At 42.5% G+C, this 24306-nt stretch overlaps 1 protein-coding gene and 1 pseudogene across 1 annotated transcript in view; one reads left to right on the plus strand and one right to left on the minus strand.

The window, feature by feature from the left end:
• The window catches only part of BRINP1 (BMP/retinoic acid inducible neural specific 1), a 287987-nt gene that overhangs the window by 170892 nt on the left and 92789 nt on the right, over window positions 1-24306 (minus strand). The gene's annotated exons all lie outside the window — the stretch shown is intronic.
• Window positions 13118-13243, plus strand: LOC128504143 (uncharacterized; annotated as a pseudogene).

Here is a 24306-nt window from a genome sequence, read left to right on the forward strand (position 1 = left end):
GTTTTACCGAGGGCGTCAAATCTACGTTCCCCCTTTAACACGTAACACCGTTCTTCAGTACATCCATGATCATCCCTTAGCCGGACATGGAGGCCAAAGACAAACTTTAGAACTAGCTACCCGATCCTTTTGGTGGCCTACCATGAGAAGAGACATACAACAATACGTCCGCTCCTGTTCAACCTGTGCCTGTTCCAAGGGCAGTAACTCTCCACCCGCCGGTCTCTTACAGCCTCTCCACGTTCCAGAGCGACCCTGGCAGGACATAACCGTAGATTTTATAGTGGACTTACCTCCATCCCAAAGACACAACACCATCATGGTCGTGGTGGATAGATTGACCAAGATGGCCCACTTCGTACCCACCATCAAATTACCTACCTCAGCGGAAACGGCCGATCTGTTTATTAACTTCATTTTTCGCCTGCATGGTATCCCTCATTCGATCGTATCTGATAGAGGGGTCCAATTTACCTCCAAATTCTGGTCCGCCTTCTGTAAAGGATTACAAATCAAGAGACGCCTGTCCTCTGCTTACCATCCCAGCACCAATGGCCAAACAGAACGAATCAACCAGATACTGGAACAATATCTTCGATGTTATGTGACACATCAGCAAGATGACTGGTTACAGCTGTTGCCCATGGCGGAGTTTGCCTATAACAACCACACTCAGAAATCTATAGGCATGTCTCCTTTTTGGGCCAATTATGGGTACCATCCGTCTTTTCTCATCGACTTACCCCCAGCCCGTAATACCCCACCAGTGGGTGACCGTCTTCAGTTGTTGCAACAGATCCTTCCCATATTAAAGACTTCGCTTCGTAAAGCACAACAGGATCATAAGAAGTTTTACGACAAACACAGGAGTAAACCCCCTTCCTATCAAGTGGGAGATAAGGTGTGGCTCTCCTCAGCACACATCAAGACTACAGGTCCTTCAAAGAAATTGAGTCCACGGTTTCATGGACCCTTTCCCATCACGGCCCTGGTGGGTCCTGCGGCAGTTCGTCTACAACTTCCTCCATCATGGCGCATCCATCCCACTTTTCACGTTTCTTTGATTAAACCCTGGGTCCCGGAATCCACTCCAAGAAAAGGCCAACCACCCCCTCCGGTTAGTGTGGAGGGATCTGAGGAGTTCGAGGTCAAAAGGATTCTGGATTCCCGCATTTGTAGGGGGCGTTTGGAATACCTTGTCTTGTGGAAAGGTTATGGCCGAGATGAATGTACTTGGGAACCTCACTGCAACATTCACGCCCCTGCGAAACTCAAGAAATTCCACCAATCACATCCAGGACGTCCTGGTCCTAGAGACGCCCGGAGGTCGTCTGTAAGGAGGGGGGTATGTCAGGACCGGGGTCTGTTACCTAACTCGCGGCGGGAGTCGTCGTCGCGGGGAGCGGATCCCGGGCGTCAGATGCCTCGCGGCGCGATCGCCCGTCCGCGGGGCAGGCCGTATCCCCGGCCTCGATTCAGCCGCGTACCGCGCTTAGCCAAAGCGTGCGCTTTCCTCGTGGCGGGGGGGCGTGGTTCCACCCCGGAGGCGAGAGATGGACAGAGGGAAGATGCTAATCAGGAAGGGAGGGGGAGGAGCTTGCCTCCCGCTCCCATACCCATTACCATACCCATGAGAGATGATCAGGTGTGCAGGGGAGGAGACCGGGTATACTCTGAAGGGAATCAGGTGTGCAGAGGAGGAGACCAGGTATGCTTTGAAGGGGATCAGGTGTGCAGGGGAGGAGACCAGGTATGCTCTGAAGGGGATCAGGTGTGCAGGGGAGGAGACCAGGTCTACTCTGAAGGGGATCAGGTGTGCAGGGGAGGAGACCAGGTCTACTCTGAAGGGGATCAGGTGTGCAGGGGAGGAGACCAGGTTTGCTCTGAAGGGGATCAGGTGCGCAAGGGAGGGATCTCCAATCAGAAACACTATAAAGACCCTGCAAATCCTACACTAGTTGCTTGCTAGTTGAGCCGTGTTCCTTGTGGATACCCTACGACCTTCTGCTTGAAGATTTTGATGTTCCCTGCTTGACTTTCTGGTGATTGAACTTTGGCTACCCTTTCTTGGATTCCTCTACCTGCCTTTGCCCCTTTAATTGGAACTGCGCCTTCGGCTTTGAGAACTGTGCTGCTTACCTGTTGAACCTGGAATTGTTTGCTAGACTACGGTACTGTGCTTTGTGTCTTTTGAACTGTGTGTTTGAATCTACCTTATCCATTAAAGCCTTTTGGTTACCTGATCCTGCGCTACGCTCCGTCTCTGGTTCTGACATTAGGATCAATTTCGATGATAAACCATGAGAAACTTCTACATGATCTTAAAATACTGTTAACACAATGGGGTAGATTTGAGGTTTTTTGGTTAGGTCATATTAACATTATGAAAGCCTATATTGTTCCCAAGATACTATATTTGTTTAGATTAATTCCATTCAAGGTCTCTAATCATCTTCTACTTCAGTACGATAGACTTTTTTTCTCGTTTTGTCTGGGCAGCTAAAAAGGTTAGACTCCCTACTGAGCTTCTGAAAAGGAGCTCAGACCGGGAGGGCTGGGTTATCCCAATTTACGAAATCTATATAATGCTACAAGAATTGCGCATTTGTTGGCCTGGCGTTCAGCAAATAATACTCATCCCCCCTGGTATGAAATTGAGAGATTTAACTGTAATGACCACAATCTTTCTTTTAGAGGCACGGGACACATTCCATCTGTGTGCCACTTTCCATCCAAGTGCCAATTTTTACTAAGTGCCACTACCTGGGAGTTGACCAAGGGAGTTCACCAAGAAGGACAACAAGGAAGGACACAGAGGAACCTGGAGACTCCCTACAATCAATACTCCACAGAACTGCCTGATTTGTCAAGTGCTACCTACTACTCACTGTGTTTACTCCACTTCCATTCCATTCCCATTACCATTTGTCTCCAATTACCATGTTCAGAATCCTCCTGTTCCTCCTTTCGCTCGCCTCTATTGCTTATAAAATCATTATCTCTCTCCAGCCACCAGCTACCCCACACTATGTCTGTATTGCACCACCATTACTTTTTTCTCCCCTTCTCTCATCCCAAGCTCTTCTCAACTTCACCTCCTCCCTTTCCACCACCTCCCCTCACTCCCAGAAATATCTCTGCTCACACAAGTCCTATTCCCACCTCCTCCCACTCTCTCTCTTACTTCTTCTAGCTGCTGGGAAAATCTCCCCAAACCCTGGGCCTCTTTTGGTGCTCTCTTCCTCAAAGGTTTAATGGTAACATCAGAAAATATTACTTTACGGAAAGGGTAGTGGACGCATGGAATAGCCTTCCAGCAGAAGGGGTAGATGTTAATACAGTAAAGTAATTTAAGCAAGCATGGGATAGGCATAAGGCCAAGCTAGATATAGGATAAGGGCAAGTACTAAAGGGAAGTACTCAGAGGTTGGGCAGACTGGATGGGCCTACTGGTTCTTAGCTGCCATCACTTTCTATGTTTCTATGTTTCACTGGCTGCCTGTGTGCTTCAGGATTCATTTCAAAATCCTCACTCTTACTTTCAAAGCCCTTCACAGCGGTCCCCCCCTACATCTCCTCACTCATCTCTAAATACACTCCTAACCCGTCTCTCTGCTTATCCAATGATGTCCTTCTATCCTCTCCTCTGATTTCACGCTTACAAGATTTCTCAAGGGCTGCCCCTATTCTCTGGAATGCTCTCCCCCGGCCTATCTGTCTTTCTCCATGCCTTTATTCCTTTTAAAAAAATCCCTCAAGACCCACTTCCTTAAGGACGCTTACAACATAGCACATTAACGCCCTCCCATATTCTTCCAGCTCACCTTTCCTAGTCCCTCTCCTGCAATACTTTTATTAGTGTGGCTGGTCCATCCCTTGGCTCTTTTACCCTTTTCCTATTGTGTGATACACCCTAAATCCCTCTAGATTGTAAATTCGTTTGAGCACCTCCTCAACTGTTGTCTCTGTTTGTCAATTTGTTATATTACATGCTACTTGTTATGTCCTGTCTACCCATTGTACAATGCTACGGAATTTGATGGCGCTATATAAAACAATAAATAATAATAATAATTATCCTGGATACCACAACCACAGTAGACTGAAAAATGTAGACTAGCTCCAAAATAAATATTTCAATATATTAGGCTTAATATTGCTCTAGATCAAGAATCATGGGATAATATTATATCTACAAATTCTTTGAAACACATCATCTCCAAGATAGTTAGATTCCTTGAGTCTGGTAGATCCTTAGATAAACCGAAGGCCTTTAAACAGTGGGAGAAAGACTTGGATCTCACTGTACCTATGCAGCAGTGGCAGAATGTGTGACAAATCACTAAAAAACCAGTATATTGTATTAAGCTACACAAACACTTTTATAAACTCTCACATAGATGGTACCTGGTTCCTGTTAGGTTGGTAAAATTCAATCCTCTTAAGGGATCTTTGTGTTGGTGTTGTCAATCTGCAATAGGAACTTATTTACATATATGGTGGGATTGTCATTTACTTTTTGAATATAAAAAGCTAATTTCCTCTACTTTATCAAAAGTGTTTGGTTCACTAATAGTGATTTCCCTTCAAATGTTCCTCCTTCACATAGATTTACCATTTTCAAGGAAATTCGATCAATCTCTATGTGTTAATGTCCTATTAGCTTTTAAACTGTTGTTAGCAAGATATTGGAGACAACAAGTCTTACCATCCTGGCCAGAGGTTAGAGTGCAAATAGATTTCCAAGCCAAATCTGAAAAAGTTATCTACCATAATATGTATAAAGGGATGGATAACTTCAACAGTATTTGGTCTCGCTGGTTTATGTCTGAGTGTGAAAGAGAACAAGAAAACACCTAGAGAGGGATTGAAATAGGTCTTCCTCTCCCTGTAGAGTTGATTTGTCTAAAAATTTGTATCTTCTCAGAAATTGGTCTCTCCGCCTCTCGCTACCACTTAATGATATCTCCTCTTCTCTTCCTTTCTTTTTTTTGTGTACTTGAATTCGTACTTTGTGTAATTTAATTGTTGTTTATTCTTGATATTCATGCTTTTGACCAGTGACAATTTTATCTTTGCTGTCATGTGTTATTTGTTAGTGTCCTTTATATGTGTTTAAAACTTAATAAAAAAATAAAAAGTAAAAAAAAAAAGAGACAGAGTGCTACACATAGTGGAACTCCACCTAGCAAGGTACCAGAGGAGCCTGAGACTGAGAGGCCAAGTGCAGAGTTATCTGCAGGAATCAGATTCTTCAGGGAGCAGTGTACAAATGACTAGTGCGCAATTTTCCCCTGAGTCTCCACCTTATCCGCTACGATCATCACCAGCAGCAAAACCTACCAAATCTGGTAGAGTTAAAGCAATTAGCAGTCCCACTATGGCCAGTACTGGTACCACCAGTGCCATCACCAGTACTGTAACTGTGCCAATAAGACCATCCACTAGTTCTGCCGCTGTTCATCCACCCAGAGCAGTAGAAGCAGCACCCAAGGCACAGTCCAAGGCTCTCCACGCCCCAATTTGGGAGCACTTTGAAAAGGTAGAAGAAGGGCACTATGGAAAGTGCAAAAACCCCAACAGCTGCTTCTGAGCCAATAGCAGCTACAGCTAGTGCTGGCAGCCAGAGACCAAGGCAGGTTGGAGCACTGCATGTCTAGCTCACCCTGGAAGAATTTTGGGCAGTCCACTCCAAGAGGTCAATGTCCAAACAGCAGGCCAACAAAGTAACCCGACTTATTGGTCAGTTCATTGCTGTTGGAGGGGCATCTTTCTCCATGATTGAAGGGGAGCCTTTCAAACAATTGATGGCGGCTGTGGCTCCACAATACACAGTGTCCCCTCACTGTACCGGTCCTGTGTTTCAGCAGTGAAAGAGGAGCTTTCCAAGGCTGCTGGTCGGAGTGTTTATTTCAGAACAGATTTGTGGCGTGCACCTAGCGGGCAGCATGCCTTTCTTTCTTTGACAGCACACTGGTGGCAGCCCGGTGTGTCTAAGGAAGCTGCTGCAGCAGGCTACCGATCATTCCTACTCTATGCAGAAGTGATGGATGAAAAGCACACTTCTGAAAATATTCTGCATGCAATGAGGAAAATGTTTTGCATTTGGAAGGGAGCAGAGGCGGGCACAAATGTTGAAGTTGGTTTTGTGGTAGCTGACGGAGGTGCCAATATGGTGAAAGCGCTGCAAGATGGTCATATTGTTGGTGTGTGCTGTGCAACCCACACCATCCATCTTGTAGTCAAGGCAGCAATGTCAGAAGGAACTAATGTAGCAGCAGTTGTTCTGTCATGCTGCAGAAAGATCGCTGGGCACTTCCACCATAGTGTTAAGGCTAGCCAACTTTTGAGGGAAAAGCAAGAGAGGGCAGGTCTTCCCGTACACTGCCTACGACAGGATGTCAGTACGCAGTGGAACTCCACTGCTGGAGAGGATTTTGGAGCAGCAGAGGGCAATCCATAATCTTGCCTCAGAGCATAATATTGGGATTACATCTCCATTGAATAGGGAGGATTGGACAATGATCGCCCAGATAGTGGCAGTCCTTAAACCATTCAGGAACGCCACAGAAAATTTAAGCTCAAACACTTCCAGTCTGGCCCAGGTAATCCCAGTGTTCTCCCATCTAGGCAGCAAAAACCGTGAGGCTGTTCAACGTGGCACTCTACATCCTGACGTAGCAGCCATAGTCAGGAAGCTGAAGGATCTGCTAAAAGTATGCCTTCGCAAACGCATGGAAGAAAGTCCCGAAATGATGCTAGCGTGCCTTCAATGTTCTCAGTAGCTACCGGGAGCAATTGGTTCAAAAGGTGCATGACTGGCAGCGTAAAATGGGAATGCTGTCTGAGGAGGGAGAGGTGCAGGAGGAGGAAGAGATAATCATCAGCAGCAGTGCCACAAGCAGCACAACACAGCTGAGTGGAGCAGCTGCGTTTTGGGAAGAGGCACTTGGGAGTATAGTTGGATCATCTGACAGAGCTAGCGGCAGAAAGAAGAGTAGTGCTGCTGAAATGGTCAAACTTTACCTCAGTGAAGTTCCTTCTGTGCCTAATGTTGATCCTCTTAACTACTGGTATGAAAAGAGTGTGGCCTGCACTCTCATGGGTTGCGCAGCAGCTACTATCATGTCCGCCAACGTGAACGCGTGTTTTCTACAACTGAAACACATACTGAGTCCACAGCGCTCACGCATGGCACCTCATCTGATGGAGCAGATTGCCTTTCTTAAATTCAATCTGCCCAAGTTGGGGTAACCAGCTTTTAGCTTGGAAAGTTAATTTTCCCTAATGGTCAAGGTAGTTTCTCCCCCTGGTTGCGCTTGTTTGCAGTGTGGCAATGTCTGTTACCTCCGCCGGTGTAGCCAATTTACGCTAGGGCCTAGTGTTTGAGCTCTGGAAGTCCGCTCCTAAACGTCAAGGACTGACAGTGTTTGGATGCTTTGCTCTGGGGTGAAACAGGTGAGCGGGTCGTCAATTGCCCACTCATTCGCCTTTTCCATTTCCAATGTTGCTGGTGGTGGTGCCAGCATCTTTTGCCAGTTCTCTTCCTGGCTAAAATCATGCCTCAAATGTCCCTAATGGTAAGGGTAGTTTCTCCCCCTGGTTGTGCTTGCTTGCGGCGTGGCAACGTCTGCTACTTCTGCCGATGTAGCCAAGTTACACTAGGGCCTAGTGTTTGAGATCAGGAAGTCCCCTCCCAAACATGAAGGACTGATAGTCTTTGGATGCTTTGCCCTGGGGTGAAACAGGTGAGCGGGTCGTCAATTGCCTACTCATTCGCCTTTTTCCGTTTCCAATGCTTCTAGTGGTGGTTCCAGCGTCTCTTCTCTGCCAGTTCGCTTCCTGGCTAGAGTCATGCCCAAAATGCCCCTAATGGTAAGGGTAGTTTCCCCTCCCCTGGCTGCGTCTGTTTGCGGTGTGGCAACGCCTGCTACCTCCGCCGGAGTAGCCAGCTTACGCTAGGGCCTAGTGTCTGAGCCCTGGAAGTCCGCTGCCAAACGTCTAGAACTGACAGTGTTTGGATGCTTTGCTCTGGGGTGAAACAGATGAGTGGGTCACCAATTGCCCACTCATTTACCTTTTCCTTTTATCAATCATCTACTTTTTCTCAGCAAATCTGTCATTTTATTTTTTTTCCGTCTGATACACAACCAACCAAACATAACACACACATGTACAATTCACAAATCACAAGGACCTTTTCTGTTATTTGCCCTGTCTTCTCTTCTACACTCACTAGCCTACAATAAACACACATTTTTCCATCCGCATACCTGCCAAAAGACCCAGCTTTTTCAGGACAGTCCTACTTTTTTCCAGTCCTATCCCATCAAATTTAGCTAAACTAGGTATGCAAATGCAGGTAGCTAGGTAGATAGAACTATAAACAATAAATAAATATAATAAAGTACCGTATTTGCTTGATTATAAGACGAAGTTTTTTTCAGAGCAAATGCTCTGAAAAATACCCCTCGTCTTATAATCGGGGTCGTCTTATAATCAGACCTCAAAGTCTGACTATGAGACGACTAAGATCCAGATCCCCCGCAGCTGCAAGGGATCTGGATCCTCCTGTCTCAACCCCCCCGCCCCACTTACCGGTACTTCAGAGTCCCCGGTGTGCAGCTGTCATGTAGCTGGGGCAGCGTGTAGACTCACGCTGCAGCCGGAAGGAGGCGTGGCTAGCAGCAGCGGTTGTCTGCGTGCATCGCGCAGACATTCCCCGGCTGTCAAAGATCAGAGTTCCGGCACCGGCACCGGCACCGGCGCGGGGAACTCTGATCTCTGACAGCCGGGGAATGTCTGCGCGATGCACGCAGACAACCCCCGCTGCTAGCCACGCCTCCTTTCGGCTGCAGCGTGAGTCTACACGCTGCCCCAGCTACATGACAGGAGACTCAGAAGTACCGGTAAGTGGGGCGGGGGGAGTGTTAAATGGGGGGCATAAGGCATTTCTGGAGGCAGGGTGCTCTGTGAAATGCCTTTTAACCCCCTTAATGCCACTCTGCCTCCAGAAATGCCTTTTTAACCCTCTATACGCCACTCTGCCTCCTGAAATGCCTTAAACCTCCCTATATGCCACTCTTCCCCATAATATGCCTTTTAACCCTGTAAGTGCCAGAGTGGCATATAGGGTTAAAAGGCATATCATGGGGCACAGTGGCATTTAGAGGGTTAAAAGGCATATCATGGGGTACAGTGGCATATAGGGGGTATAAGGCATTTCTGGGGCAGATGTGCATAACTGGGGGGCAGGTTGGAAAACAGAAGGAAATAAAACCAAAATATTTTTCTCAATCATAGCTTTTATGAAAAAAATAGTTTAAATGAATTAACATTTACTGGTAAAACTTTTTTCCTATAGGGTCGTCTTATATTCAGGCTTTTTCTTTTTTTCCTAAATTAATATTAAGATTTGGGGGGTCGTATTATAATCAGTAGCACTACTACTACTCTTAAACATAACCGTACATTAACCCTAAGCTATTTTTAGTTCTTGTCCCACATTTTTCCATCCACATACCTGCCAACAGACCCAAATAAATAAGCCCCGTTTGTCCAAGGCCAAGTTCCTCAGAGCGTTTGTCTCAGACAACTGCTCTGAGCAACTTGGCCCTCAGTTTAGGGCAATGTGTATTTGTGTACACCTCCGACTGCACCATTGAAGCATTCTGCAGTTCTGCACTTCATTTGTTGATGCCAGACAAGCCCCCTGCCGGCAACCAATACAGTCGCACACACGTACCTTCATGGCGCCAAAGTGTCTGCTGCTGCTCCGATGTGGTTCTTAACCTCGTATTAACCCCTGCTAGGAAACCCGGGACAAAAACGAAGATAAAACGAGCACGAAAAATGTCCACGAATATTCGCCCGAAGAGAAGCCAAGGGTGATAGCGGCAGCTAGTGGCAGTTAGACGCTTTTATTAAAACAATAAATTGTTATTTTATTATCAAATAAAATAAGTGTATATACATTTCAAAGTAATGTATATACACTTTAAATCTGAACAGATCGCTGAATTTTTTAGACGCTACTACGCTTCTCTATATAACCTGCCACCTGTTCGGGGTGATCCTTCTGAGTTGGAGGCGGCCACAGATTCTTACCTACTCAGAAACCTCACAAAGGTTCTTTTTGAGGACAATGGGGATCTGTTGAAGAGACCAATCTCTCTGTCAGAGCTAGAAATGCTAGAAATGCCTGTTAAAAATACCCCTATGGGTAAAAGCCCGGGCCCGGATGGCTTTACAATCCAATATTATAAAATATAACTTTATCACTCTGGGATTTCCGCTAGACTCTCATTCAGTTAAGGCTCACATAGCGTTAAAAAAAGAAAAAATGGTTCAGCACTCAACTCCCAGGAAGCTGGGTGCTAGCAGGAAAAAAGGGACAGAATAAACCCTCTTAAAGTATACGAACACAGAAAAGAATACCAGCACTCCAAACAGCTTCTAATCCTCAGGTTACTTTATTCAGAGAAAGCAAAACAAAAAAAGCAACGTTTCGGCCAAACAGGGCCTTTGTCAACCTAACGCTTCATTCCAAATCACACACTTAAGTAGTGAGTATAATTCTACATAAACTAATCAGGTTCAGTAAAAAGTCACACCAAGAAATGCAAACAATTAGTGATAATTGAATATCTTATTTAAAAACAATCAATCCTCAAGTGATTTAAAAACATCAAATAATTTAAATGTTTACATCTACATTATCAAGTATTATTACAAAAAAATCAGGCATATTAGTGGCACATACTAATCAAATTGTAAATACCTTGTGTCTCCATAACTTAATCTCTTCCTGTACCCCTTCTGGCGATGCCTGATCATGTGACTGGACCAGATCACATGATCGCGTGATGACGTCACGCGTAAAAAAAAAATGGTATTCCTAGGCGGTCTCCCATCCCGGGAACTAACAAGGCCCAACCCTGCTTAGCATCCGAGATCGGGCGTATTCAGGGTGGTATGGCCTCAAAACATATTTTATCAAATCTCCGAAAAGGGGAAGGAGGTGTATCAGCAGAACAGTCATCAGGACGACCAAGTACACATAATGTAGGAACGACCATTTAATAACAGTAAAGCACCACAGCAATACAAATAAAAAAGGGGGAGAAAAAGAGAAAAGTAAATGCTAGGAGCATATAAGTATTAAACATATTTCATACTGCCCTATACCCAAATTAGTCCATATTCTGGACAAAGTTCAAATTTAGGTGTCTTAAGAATATTAAGCATATAAATTTAAAAAGTGAAAAAAGTGCACTATACATTCTATACAATACATATACCTCTTAATATTCCTATATTATATTATATCATACATATAAAGTGATAGTGTGTACTATATTACACATTTTAAAGTGACAGTGTATTAAAGTGACCAAATTTGGCAAGTGTACAAAAAATTAAGAATGAAAAAATGAATTCAATAAAAGTGTATAAAAAAATCTTAATACTAAATAAAAAGGCAGAAAGCATGCATATTATTGCTCAAAGACAAAAGTGTGTGAAGTTCTAAAAGTGAACCAGCACCAATTTCCATCAAGGGATCTGTGAAAAACATAAAAAGGTTAAGTTAATTGCTATCAAAAAAAAACAAAAAAATTCACTAAAAATATTATCACTATTCAAATGAGAGATGCCACATCATAATTAGAATTTAACACTTTTAGACTGAGAGTCTCCAAAATGCTTTTGGAATAAAGGAGTTTTATGTCGATCTCCCCTTCTTAAATTTGGAGAGTTTGTTTGGAAGCAGCAGGGCTTGCTATGCACAAAAGAGACCATCAAAAAGCTTTCAAGACTTACTGTACATCAAGTGTTTTTAGAGTCCATTTGATGAGCTTCATACATCCAGCCCATTTGTGAGTGGATCTTACACCTCATTAATATTGTGTTCATTTTACGTATTACACCATTAGTATTTTGTTTGTTCCCCCATGTATATGCGCTCCACTATTTGCTGTTAGAAAAAAACACCATACTGGTATACAAACTTAATTCTGCGATCATTTGTATGCCTTTCCGTGGTGACAAAAAGTTCTGCTCTATTTTTTGCTTGGACAACTGACAACTGTTTGTCCAGTAAAGAGGATGGATAACCTCTTTTTAGGAGGCGACTGAAGAAAGATTCATCTATCCTAGTGATTTGTTTAAAAAGCATGTAATCAAATGGTATCGCTATATTGATGATGTGCTGGTGTTGTGGAGTGGCACATTGGAGTCTCGACAGTTTCTTTTGTTTTTTGAATTCTGTCTCTACTTTGATCAAATTTACAATGGTGGCAGATAATTATAAGTTGGCCTTTTTGGACATCTTAATTTCAAAGTCAGACACTGGTTTTGAAACTGATGTCTTCAGAAAGCCACAGGCTAAGAATACTTTTTCTAGCTCTTATGATGTGGTATCTCTCATTTGAATAGTGATAACATTTGTAATATTTTTTAGTAATTTTCATTAATTTTGTTTTTTTTAATAGTAATTAACCTTTTTATGTTTTTCACAGATCCCTTGATGGAAATTGGTGCTGGTTCACTTTTAGAACTTCACACACTTTTATCTTTGGTTCACTTTAATACACTGTCACTTTAAATGTGTAATATAATATAGGGATATTAAGAGGTATATGTATTAGTGCACTTTTAGTAATAACGGTGATATTAACAACATTGTTATTTTATTCTTGTGTTGCACTTTATTTTGTTTACATTTGTCTATTTTACACTATTATTGCACTTTAATTAATATATATGTGGTTTAATATCATTTTTTAAATATTTTTTAGAAAATATTATATTCCTTTATTGATAAATTAGATTATTTGACAAACTGCACTTTTTAAATTTATATGCTTAATATTCTTAAGACACCTAAATTTGCACCAGAATATGGACTACTTTGGGTATAGGGCAGTATGAAATATGTTTAATACTTTAATTGCATATATGCTCGTAGCATTTCCTTTTCTCCCCCTTTTTTATTTTTATTGCTGTGACTCTTTACTGTTATTAATTGATTGTTCTTACATTATGTGTACTTGGTCGTCCTGATGATCGTTCTGCCGATACACCTCCTTCCCCTTTTTGGGAGATTTGATAAAATATGTTTTGAGGCCATATCACCTTGAATGCGCCCGATCTTGTCCGATCTCGGATGCTAAGCAGGGTTGGGCCTGGTTAGTACCGGGATGGGAGACCACCTGGGAAGACATCGGCAGGAGGGCTACAGGCAGAGATTAAGTTATGGAGACACAAGGTATTTACGATTTGATTAGTATGTGCCATTAATATGCCTGATTTTTTGTAATATACTTGATAATGTAGATGTAAACATTTAAATTATTTGATGTTTTTAAATCACTTGAGGATTGATTGTTTTTAAATAAGATGTGTATTTTTTTTTTTTTCATTTTTCTCTTTTCCCTCTTGTTCTCCCCTGGTCCCCCCTGTTGCCCCATCCCTTTGTTCTTCCTCCTCCCTTCCTCCCCGGCCCCTTTCCCTTCCTCCCTTTTTGCCCCCCCCCATCCCACCTAAGGTACTTATCGTTTCTTCCCTGCATTTTAGGCTTGCTGCTGCGTGCGGCTCTTAAGCCCTTATGCATCGTGTGGGTTCTTCCTTGAGCCGCCCTGGCTGGCGTCGGCCGCGTGCTTGCCCTACCCGGCCTGTGCCTCGTCCGGGGTTTGATACACCTTGTATTGGCGACCTCACTGTTTAACTTTTCCTGTGCTCTTTCCTCCTTTTCCACACTTACTCATCCCACAGAGCGCGTTGTCGCCTTTGCTTCCTGCGCCAAGCACTCCGTCGTAGGCTCTTTGTGAGTGCGCCTTCGCCTGTTGGGGTGCGCCTTTTCGCACAGCGAGTTCCTCATTATTGCCTGTATCTTTTGCCTCCGCTGGACTTTTACAAGGTCCCATGGCTTATTATTGCCTCCTGGGTCCTCTCGGACTCGCTACTGTATTGAATGTTGCCATGTCCTGTACTGTACTTTATTGCATGTACCTTGTCCCCCCCCTCCCTTCTTTTCCTTTTTGTATCCCACCCCAAAACCTTTGAAAAATCAATAAAATTTTGATTTACCCTTAAATAAGATGTGTAATTATCACTAATTTTTTGCAATTTACTTGGCGTGACTTTTTACTGAACCTGATTGGTTTATGTAGAATTATACTCACTACTTAAGTGTGTGATTTGCAATGAAGTGTTAGCTTGACAAAGGCCCTGTTTGGCCGTATTGTTGCTTTTTTTGTTTTGCTATATCTGAATAAAGTAACCTATGGATTGGAAGCTGTTTGGAGGCTCACATAGAGGTCATCCCTAAGCCAGGGAAAAAACCCTGATTTGTGTAGTAGCTACCGCCCCATCTCGCTAATTAATGTGGACTTGAAATTGTTTGCCAAAACAATGGCTAATTGCCTTCATCCATACATCCCCGACCCGATTCACTCCGACCAGGTTGGGTTTGTCCCGAGCAGGGAAGCCAGAGACAATAGCATTAAGGTTATCAATATTATAGCTTATGCGCAACAACATAAGATTCCTGTTACAGTGGCTTCAATGGGCACTGAGAAAGCGTTCGACAGGGTGGCTTGGCCCTTTCTTTTTAAGGTTTTACAGAGGGTTGGCTTGGGTGAGATCTTTTTGTCCTGCATCAGGGCCCTTTACACTGCCCAGACCGCACATGTCGCCCTGAATGGGATTTTATCCGGTCAGATAACCCTGTCTAACGGTACCAGGCAGGGATGCCCCTTGTCCCCGTTACTATTTATTTTGGTGTGAATTTGGTATTTTTAGTGTGAATTTTGATCCTTTGTTAAACACTTTGTTGGCTGACTTGCATCGCTGGGCATATCCACACGTCTCGTGGTTTGGGAGACCTTGCCTATCTTCCTGTCGAAGGCTTTTTTCGCCAGTGTCATAAGGCTCAGGTTCAATATTTTTGGAGGGGCAGATGCCCTAGGTTATCGTTCTCTTATTTGACAAGAACAAAGCTCCAGGGGGGGTATGGGTCTCCCTAACATAGAGATGTACTTGAGAGCAGCACACCTGCGCAGAGTTATAGAATGGTCTGTCAGGTTCCACCCTTAGCCTGGAGTATTCAAAACTTTGTTATGCTCATGTTGCTTTGCAACCACTAGTGGCCACCCTTCTCACCCTAGAGCACCCAGACCTCATTATTGCAAGCAGCTGAACCTTGTTTCCTGGATTGAGCCTGCCTATATAAACCTGCCCAGCCCTGGCTGTGTCCCTGCCTTTGCATTACAGTGTCAGCAACCTATTGCTTTACTGTGCCTTTGGGCCCTGATTGTGTAAACAGTCATTTAAGGCAGCAGGCTGCCTTACCTTAAGCCGGAGTAATTTATTGCTTTGGTGAAGCGGAAAATGCCTGCAACTTTGTGTCTGTTAAGGACGGAAGACTAAGAAATTCAATAAAGATTGAAGTTCCTGAGAGAGAGAAGGAGGAAAAAGGAACAAGGTATGTCATAGAGGAGGTGCTAATTAAAACACTTGGGCTGGATCTTACAGACATCTACTGCCTGCAAGACCAAGTGAAAGGTACATATGTAGTAAATCTACTGAACTTTGGTGCCTGTCATAATATCTACAAGAGCCTCAGAGGAAAGAAAGATGACCCTTGATTGGACTCTTCACGTTGCTGTATGGTGGTGAGGAAATCCCTCTTACTGTTCACATGTACAATCCATATGTGTCTGATGAAGCTATCACAGCCTGGCTATTTTGCTATTGTACCAAAGTATCTAACCCACAGAAGGTACAGAATGAGATGGGGATTTGGAATGGTAAGAGGAGGTTCCTTGTGCAGTTAAAAGAACACAAGGAAGGCGTCAGTGGAATAGTGCATCCCCCCAGAGTTTCTCCATCGGTAGCAACAGGGGATAATGTTTCTACCCTGGGATGCCATTCATGTGCAGGAGATGCGGAGGCTATGGGCACACTCAGGCGACCTGCATAGCCGACCCTAGGCCCCTACGCAGCAACTTCCGCTGCAGCCGGAAGGAGGTGCGGTTAGCAGCGGGGGTTGTCTGCGTTCATCACGCAGACCTTCCCTGGCTGGCAGAGATCAGAGTTCCACGCACTGACAGTCGGGGGGTGTATGTGCAATGGACGCAGACAACCCCCACTGCTGACCGCACCTCCTTCCGGCTGCAGCAGAAGTTGCCTACGCGACTCGTGTAGACGTCTACCTGCTGCCCGGACAACACACCGGGAGTCAGAAGCACCAGTATTTTTTTTTATTTTTTTTTTGTTGGGGGGGTGTTAAATGGGGAGCATAAGGCATTTCTGTAGGCAGAGTGCTCTATGAAATGCCTTTTAACCCCCTTAATGCCACTCTGCCTCCAGAAATGCCTTTTAACCCTCTATACGCCATCTGTCTCCTGAAATGCCTTATACCTCCCTATATGCCACTCTGCCCCATAATATTCCTTTTAACCCCCTAAATGCCAGAGTGGCATATAGGGGTATAAGGCATTTCTGGAGGCAGAGTGGCACATAGGGGGTCAAAGGGCATATCATGGGGCACAGTGGCATATAGAGGGTTAAAAGGCATATCATGGGGCACAGTGGCATATAGAGGGTTAAAAGGCATATCATGGGGCACAGTGGCATATAGAGGGTTAAAAGGCATATCATGGGGCACAGTGGCATATAGAGGGTTAAAAGGCATAGCATGGGGCACAGTGGCATATAGGGGATATAAGGCATTTCTGGGGTAGAGTGGCAAGCCTGGGGGCAGATGTGCATAACTGGGAGGGGGCAGGTTGGAAAATAAAAGGAAATAAAAATAAAATATTTTTCTCAATCATAGCTTTTATTTAAAAAAAAACATTTACTGGTCGTCTTATATTCAGGCTTTTTCTTTTTTTCCTAAATTAATATTAAGATTTTGGGGGGTCGTCTTATAATCGAGCAAATACGGTATTCTCAGACCATAAGCTTTTAAAAACTAGTTTTTTTAATTCCATATGAATCCAAAACTAGGAATGGTCTGTGGAAACTAACAAACCCGTAATAATTTTAAGGTCTCAAATGGGCCAAGTTAGAATTTTTTGGATTGGTGGGAAACCATCAAGTCCAAGATTAAGAACTTTTTTTATTGTTGCTGGCAAGAGGAGGAAAAAAGAGAGCAAACAAGTTTTTAAAGATTTGCAAACTCTTTTTAAATTGAAAGAGGCTGGTGTAAGCAATACCGACGAACCGATTTTTAATTTTTAAATTTAAAGGTTTTAGGTTTTAAAGGTAAACAAATTATTTTTAATGCCCGGGTAAAGCACTTGGAGGAAGGGGAAGTACTCTCGCTTCTTATTTTAAACAAAGATCTCAAAACCTAATTTTAGAAATGGAAGGCCAGTCTTCCATTGCGGGCCTTTTAAACGTGTCACAAGAGTTTTACCAAAACCTTTTTAATGAGTCATAGATCGTTCCTTTTTAACTGATACCCTGGGGGCCATAACTAATGTTTTAAAATCTGATGATCAAGCGGGTTTAAGCAGAAAGCTGTCGGTAACCGAATTGCATGATGCAATTAAAAGCTTTTCTTCTGTTAAGTCCCCCAGGGGCAGATGGAATCCCTATTGAATTTTATATATGTTTTTGGGAACATATTTTGGGAATATTTTTATAGAAACTTTTAACGCCCAGCTAATAGAACAAAAGCTGTCATAGATAAGGTTATTCACCCAGGACGTGCTATCTGGGAATACCTAAATGTAATACGTGATCTGATCTGGTATCAGAAAGACCGTAAACAAAAACTGGCCATTTTATCTCTTGATTTTAAAAAACTGTTGATCGTGTATCCCATGAATATCTCTTTATGGTTTTAAAGAAAATTGCATTCCCAGATGATTTTATTCAGCGTATTATTGTTTTATATAAGATGGCTTTTTAACTCAGAAAGTCTCTCTTAAATCCGGGGTGAAGCAGGCATGTCCACTTTCACCACTTATTTTTGTCTGTGCCATTGAACCCCTTTTAGCCCATCTACAAAAGGAAAAGTTTATCTAGGGCGTTCCCATCCCGGGGGGGGGCAGGGGTACAGGTGAAGGCTCTGGGCTACATGGATGATGTTAGTGTATATTGCACAACCCCAGAGTCCTTGAAAAGAGCTATTCGAACAACTGAGTATTTTACATGTGCCTCTGGTTTTAAGATAAATCACATCACAAATGTGACTGCTTCACTATTGGCGATTGGGATGGAAGTCAGACACCTACTGTCCAGACTCAAAGTGACAGTATTAAAATTCTGGGAGTGGTTTTTGATTACGCAAATAACGGCAAAAGATCATGGGATATTGTTTTGGAAAAATTAAAACGCAAAACAGAATTATGACAAACCCGAAAGCTGACAATGGAAGGGAGAATTTTAATCATCAAGGTAATACTCTTACCAATAATTATGTATTTGGGAGTGGTATTTCCCCCTTCTGACTTGTATGCAAAGAAACTGATGTGTTTGTTTTATGTTTTTCTGGAACTCCAGAAGTGAGAAACTTAAAAGAGAGAAAGTGTGCAAACAAAACGTGAATGGTGGTAAGGGGATGCTTGATGTGAAGTGTATTTTATATATAATGTTTTTTACTACGTGTTTTAAAAACTTTTACAAAGAATGTACTTTTGCTTATTTTTTTACACTACGCGGCTGGTCATATTTTTAGGAAATATAACTTTTACTCGCTGTCTCTTAACTCTCCTGTGCTTTTAAATCCGCCAAAGCAGTATGTCTTTTTAGAGGAAACAATACAATTGTATCACCTCCAATATTTTAGCCCAGATATTTTAGCAAATCCAAAGATGTTGACTGCTGCTATATTATCAAAGGAAACTGAGCAATACTCTTATTTGTCATGTAAACCTGCTGAGGGTCTCATAGAAGATATCATATGTGATCTGTGATTTGAATCTAAGTATAGCATTTTTGTTTTGTTTTGTTGTTTTTCTCTTTATACACAATGGGTGTTACTTTGTAAGAACGGGCATATTCAATTGTTATACAATACAAAATTGCATAGCATTACTTATATAGATTTATTATAAATGGAGCGCTGTACTTTATTTATCTTTTGTTTCGCACAATACTCTCTCATAGAGTGTATATCGCCACTTTCTTGCCAGCTCTGAGCGAGATCTTGCATGGCAGGTAGTGCATGAATGTTTGCCTACTAGGCAATTTCAGCACAGGAGAGGTTTTGATGCCACCACTAAGTGCCCCAGAGATCAGTGTACCTAAGATGAGACAGTGTTATATATTTTGGAACTTCTTTTATGCACAGGACATATGGGAAAAAAAATTTGGATTTGTGGCCTCCGGTTTTTAAAATATACAGTTGTTTTATATGGAATTTTACCTGTCCCACAGCTGACCAGTCGCGTGTTTATGGATTATGATAAATTGTATAAAAGAAGCAATTTGGAAGACCAGGATTATTTTACTGTTTCATAAAGAATATATAGACCCTTCCCTTTGTCTTAAGATGGCTTTAAGTGGTATGTACACACATTTTTTTAAAGGATTGTAAGGCATGAAGATACTTTGGTGCCTTAATATGTGGAACATTTTACTTGCATGAACGTCACAAAAACTGGTTTTATGTATTTATTCTAATCTTATGTAAAATGTTTTAATTCATTTTATCATTTTAAATGTTCCAGTGTGTCCTTTAACCTGTTTTAAAGTATTTATTTATTGTACTGAAGCATATAGCTAAGAAAAATCCCTGTACCTGATCCTGACTTGTTGTTGGCTTTCTGTGTACTTTATCCTGAATTGTATCTAGGCTCCCAAGCCGAGTGCCAAGCCGAGTGCACTGTCGGTGGACTCCAAAGCCGAGTGCACTGCCGGTGGACTCCCAAGCCGAGTGCCCTGCCAGTGGACTCCCAAGCAGAGTGCCCTGCCAGTGGGCTTACGACCTGTACTTTCGTTTTCATGCCAACATCTGCAATACAGATCATATCAACGTTTTGACAGAATGACCTGTCATACAGGGCCCCAAGGTACTCAAAGATGGCTCCAGCCTGGCTGCCAAACAGGCAGGAACTCCATTGTGTAAACTAATCCCATTAACAGGATTGCTGCCAGGGGGAGATTCAGTAGCTAAAGGGGATAAAAGGTTGGGTTGTCTACATGTACCTGTTTATCAATGTTAATTTATGTTAATGAAGTTCTGTGGATATATGAGTCTATGTTTTACAAGAATAAACTGTTCATTCCTGCTGTACTCAATTCAAGGTAGTTGTGTCTACTTATTGGGTACACATAGCAGGGTTCCAAGGTGTGCATGCTGGCTGGTGCTGGAAGTGATTTTGGGGACAACAGGAGGATGCTGGGTGATCTCTGGGAGTTACTACAGCTCTCTTGGTGACCCCATTACAAACGTATTATGCCTGTGGTTTGTTTCTTTGCATCTGTAACATCCCTCTAGTCATTATGCATTGTGGGGCACAGACAGAACCCCTTGTATCTCCTGTGTCTGGGCTCCTACCCGACCTGTTTACCCAGTTCGTGACATGAACTATCCGTCCAGAGAAGCAATGGCTCCTGATTGAAGAGACCCTGAAGGTCCTTAAAAAGAGCCTTGAAAAAGGATTAGTCTACAGCCTACCGATCCCCATGTTCCCTCTGACCATGCACCCTGATTTTGCCCCGGGTCATTCACTGGGGCGTATGTCGGCCTTAACCCCCCAAGTGTAAATATCTTTCGCCTCTTCCACATGACTTGTGAGACCTGGCTTAAACTCCTGCGTGAACTGTTGGGTTCTAATCGTTCCTCCTTCCAACGTCAATTTCTTTTTCATCAAATAAAACATTTAGTTCGATCCCTCATTATAATGGAAGGGGCTAAGAGGTCTTTAACCCATTTTGAGCAGTTATGTATTGCAGTGGAACCCCCTCCTTTACTTTCAAAATTATATGCGATCTTGTTAGAACACCAAACTTTCTGGGAGAGGGATCTGGAGATTACATTAGACTCTTCATTACAAATTCTTCTCATCACTTACAAAGGTACCATCTCTAGCAGAAGGCAGGAGAAGGCCTTCAAGTTGATTTCTAGATGGTATAAGGTTCCTCTTAATAGGTTTTTATCCCAGGTTTCCCCCACTTGTTAGAGCCCGGGGTCTCTAGTTCACATTTGGTGGTCTTGCCCGATTATTAGACCATTTTGTGACAAAGTGATAGAAATTATCCGAGTAGTGGCTAATCCTAGATGACTGTCAAGAAACATAAATGCAAGAACACAGGGTTTTTTTTCACATTTGAGGATGAATGATGCATACTAGGCTACCTGGAACAAACAAGAAAGAAAAAAAATCTCCTGCATCATACAGACACCCCTTATAAAACCTATAAGAGATCCGTTTATTGAATGCAGCGATAACAGATAACAGTCATACCAAGATACTGGAAATCTGTTAGCCCCCCATCAATCGAGGCTTGGGTTAACCGATTAGAGTTTATTTATCATATGGAAGCTCTTACACAGTCTGCCAGGGGGTCGGGACATAGGAATGATTTGATTTGGTCCACTGGAAAAGTTTATTTTTCCAAATTCAGCAATTGTAGAAGCCGAGTCAAGTCTTGTTTTCTTTTTTTCCTTAAATGAAGGGTCTTCATTTGTTGGTCTTGCTGTCCCCCGTTTTGTTTCAACAGCAACTACCCATTTCACTCCTACACAGTCGATGCTATTCCCCACGGGGCACGGTTCATTTTTGTTTCGATTTTGTTAACTCTGTTATTTTCTATTAGAAATGTCTAAAGACAACGTGACAGGTTTGCCGCTTTGAAACTCAATCCTGTAACTGTACTCTCGGTTGGCATTCCCTGTCAACTCTGTATTGCACAGTGGGCTCATAGCCTTTGCGTTCTTTTTTTCGCAATTCATTATTATGTTCTGTATGGTTTACAAGAATGTGATATTTGTAAGTTTCCACCTACATGGTGTGAAAAAAATATCCCATCTATGAGAGACCATCAAAATCATGCATGCACATGATTGTGGTTTTAACTTATATTCATCTACATACAGCTGAATCAGGCACGCACAAGTCATTGAGGTAAAACTACCCCAAAACACAATAAAAAACACAAACTATACAGAACTGTGCAAAAGTTTTAGGATAGTATAAAGTAATTATGTAAAGTAAGAATGCTTTCACAAATAGACATTTATTTTTATAATTTAAAGAAAAATGTAAATCAAAACAATATTTAGTGTGACCACTATTTGCCGTAAAAACAGCATCAATTAATTCTAAGTACAATTGTCAGGGATTTTGTAGGCAGGTGTGTGATTAAACAATTATGCCAAACAGGTGCTACTGATCATTAATGTAATATGTAGGTAGAAATATAATCTTTGACTGAAACAGAAACAGCTTTTAAGGATGAATATAACTGTATAAGGAACAGCTGAATAGCAAAAGTCATGCACCATGGCAAGAATGAGCATCAGCAAGGCTCAATGAACCAGAGGAGACGCTAGTGCAGGATAGGACACTGTGTTTCCACAAAAGAAAGCCGAGGAGTTCTTCACCTTCAAACCGTTTCCTCTTCGGGTTGAGCTTTTTGGGTTTAATCAACCGTGGGACTTTCTGATGTCTCTAAAAGTGCACAGGCAGGATATACAAGATGACCCATAGCCAGAGACCAGGATAATCAATTTATCAAAGCCAATGTCATGAAGTCAGAGTTCAGGGTATTCAATAACTTAGAGCCGTGGTCAGGAACCCAGAAAACAGATTGTCAGGATCAAGCCGGGTCAAATACACAGGATCAATAACAGATTATGCACTAGGACAGGATACGCTACGACAGGTACAACCAGCGGAGTGCAAGGTATAGCGGGCTACTGAGGTTTATATAGGGCTAGGAATGAAAACCATTTCTCCAGTGTAAAACAGAACAACTGTAGTTAGTTCTCCAAGATGTTTGGAACAGCCTACCTGCTGAGTTACTAATATTGAATAGATTTTTCTTCTATTCATCACTTGCGTTTTGTTAAATGATACAAAAAATATTAACATGCATATTTTAGAAAGTTTCTTTACAACATTTTTTCATACCTGTCTAGAAATTTGGCACGGTACTGTATATTCCATTAAATTAAATTCAAAGAATTGGATGTAGCCAAGTTAACCTGCAAACCCAATTACCAAAGAAATCAGTTTAGTGATTATATTCAGCGGTGTAATGTTGTGTGGTTAGAGTGATGATGATCACATTAGATCAATGGGATTTTGATCAATGGGACTGATTAATGATTAGTGACCTAAAAAGTCACTAGTCATTGATGAGATGACATCTTAAGTTAAAAAAAAAATTAAAAATAAAATGAATATTGTATAATTTTTTATTTAATAAATCTGTTATCCTTATCAGATCACTTGTAAGTGACAGGTGGAACACCAGCATTGATTCACACCTGGTCACCACATACCTGGTCATGCAGTGGGGGGGTGTTAGGGCTGGTCCCTAATGCTTCATTGGGAAGCTAGCATGTGAGTTAATGCTTTCACAGGAACAATCATATAACTTTCTGTAACAAAAGACTTGCCCTGCTGTGTGGAACAAAGTCTCATTTGCATGGAGAGGTGTATTTGAAACTCTACTTGTGTTTGCTTAAACGATTTCAAAATATTTTGGGTGGTTAAGCTTGTTAGGTTAAACTCTAAATGAGCTATACAGGAAGTGTATCTGTGATGCAAAGTTATAGATGCAGACAGGAAGGCAGTTGCAGAATCACAGTAACAAATTAATTTAGTGGGGACTTGGAGGAAATAAGATAAAAGTTAAAAGAGCATGAGGAAGGGGATGGTGGAATAGTGCATTCTCCCCAGAGTTTCCCAATTGGTGGCAACAGAGGATACTGTTATCACCCAGGGAAGCTTTGCCTGTGCAGAAGGTGTGGAGGCTATGGACAAATTCAGACAACCTGTACAGTCAACCCCAGCTCCCTATGATGTGTAGAAAAGGCCACCTCACTGCTGTGAAGAATCCAAGCGTTGCAGCGGATGTGGCAAGCCGGGTCATGCAGATGGACTGCCCAGCAGTCCTCAGCATTCCTGGGAAGATAACCGAGAGGTTAGATCCAGAATGAAGTAAACCCTCCCCTGCAGCAATCCCCAAAAAAGAGCTAGAGACGGTGTTGCACAGGGGTGTTGCTAGGTCTCCAAAAGATCCAGGGCTGGAGCCCACAGCAGATTTTATAGCGGTGGAGTTCGCTCTAAGAGTGGTCGCTGCACACACTGCACATATTTATTGTATACATAAATAATATAT

The sequence above is a fragment of the Spea bombifrons genome, chromosome 8 (assembly GCF_027358695.1).
Source record: "Spea bombifrons isolate aSpeBom1 chromosome 8, aSpeBom1.2.pri, whole genome shotgun sequence".
Taxonomy (NCBI): Eukaryota; Metazoa; Chordata; class Amphibia; order Anura; family Pelobatidae; genus Spea; species Spea bombifrons.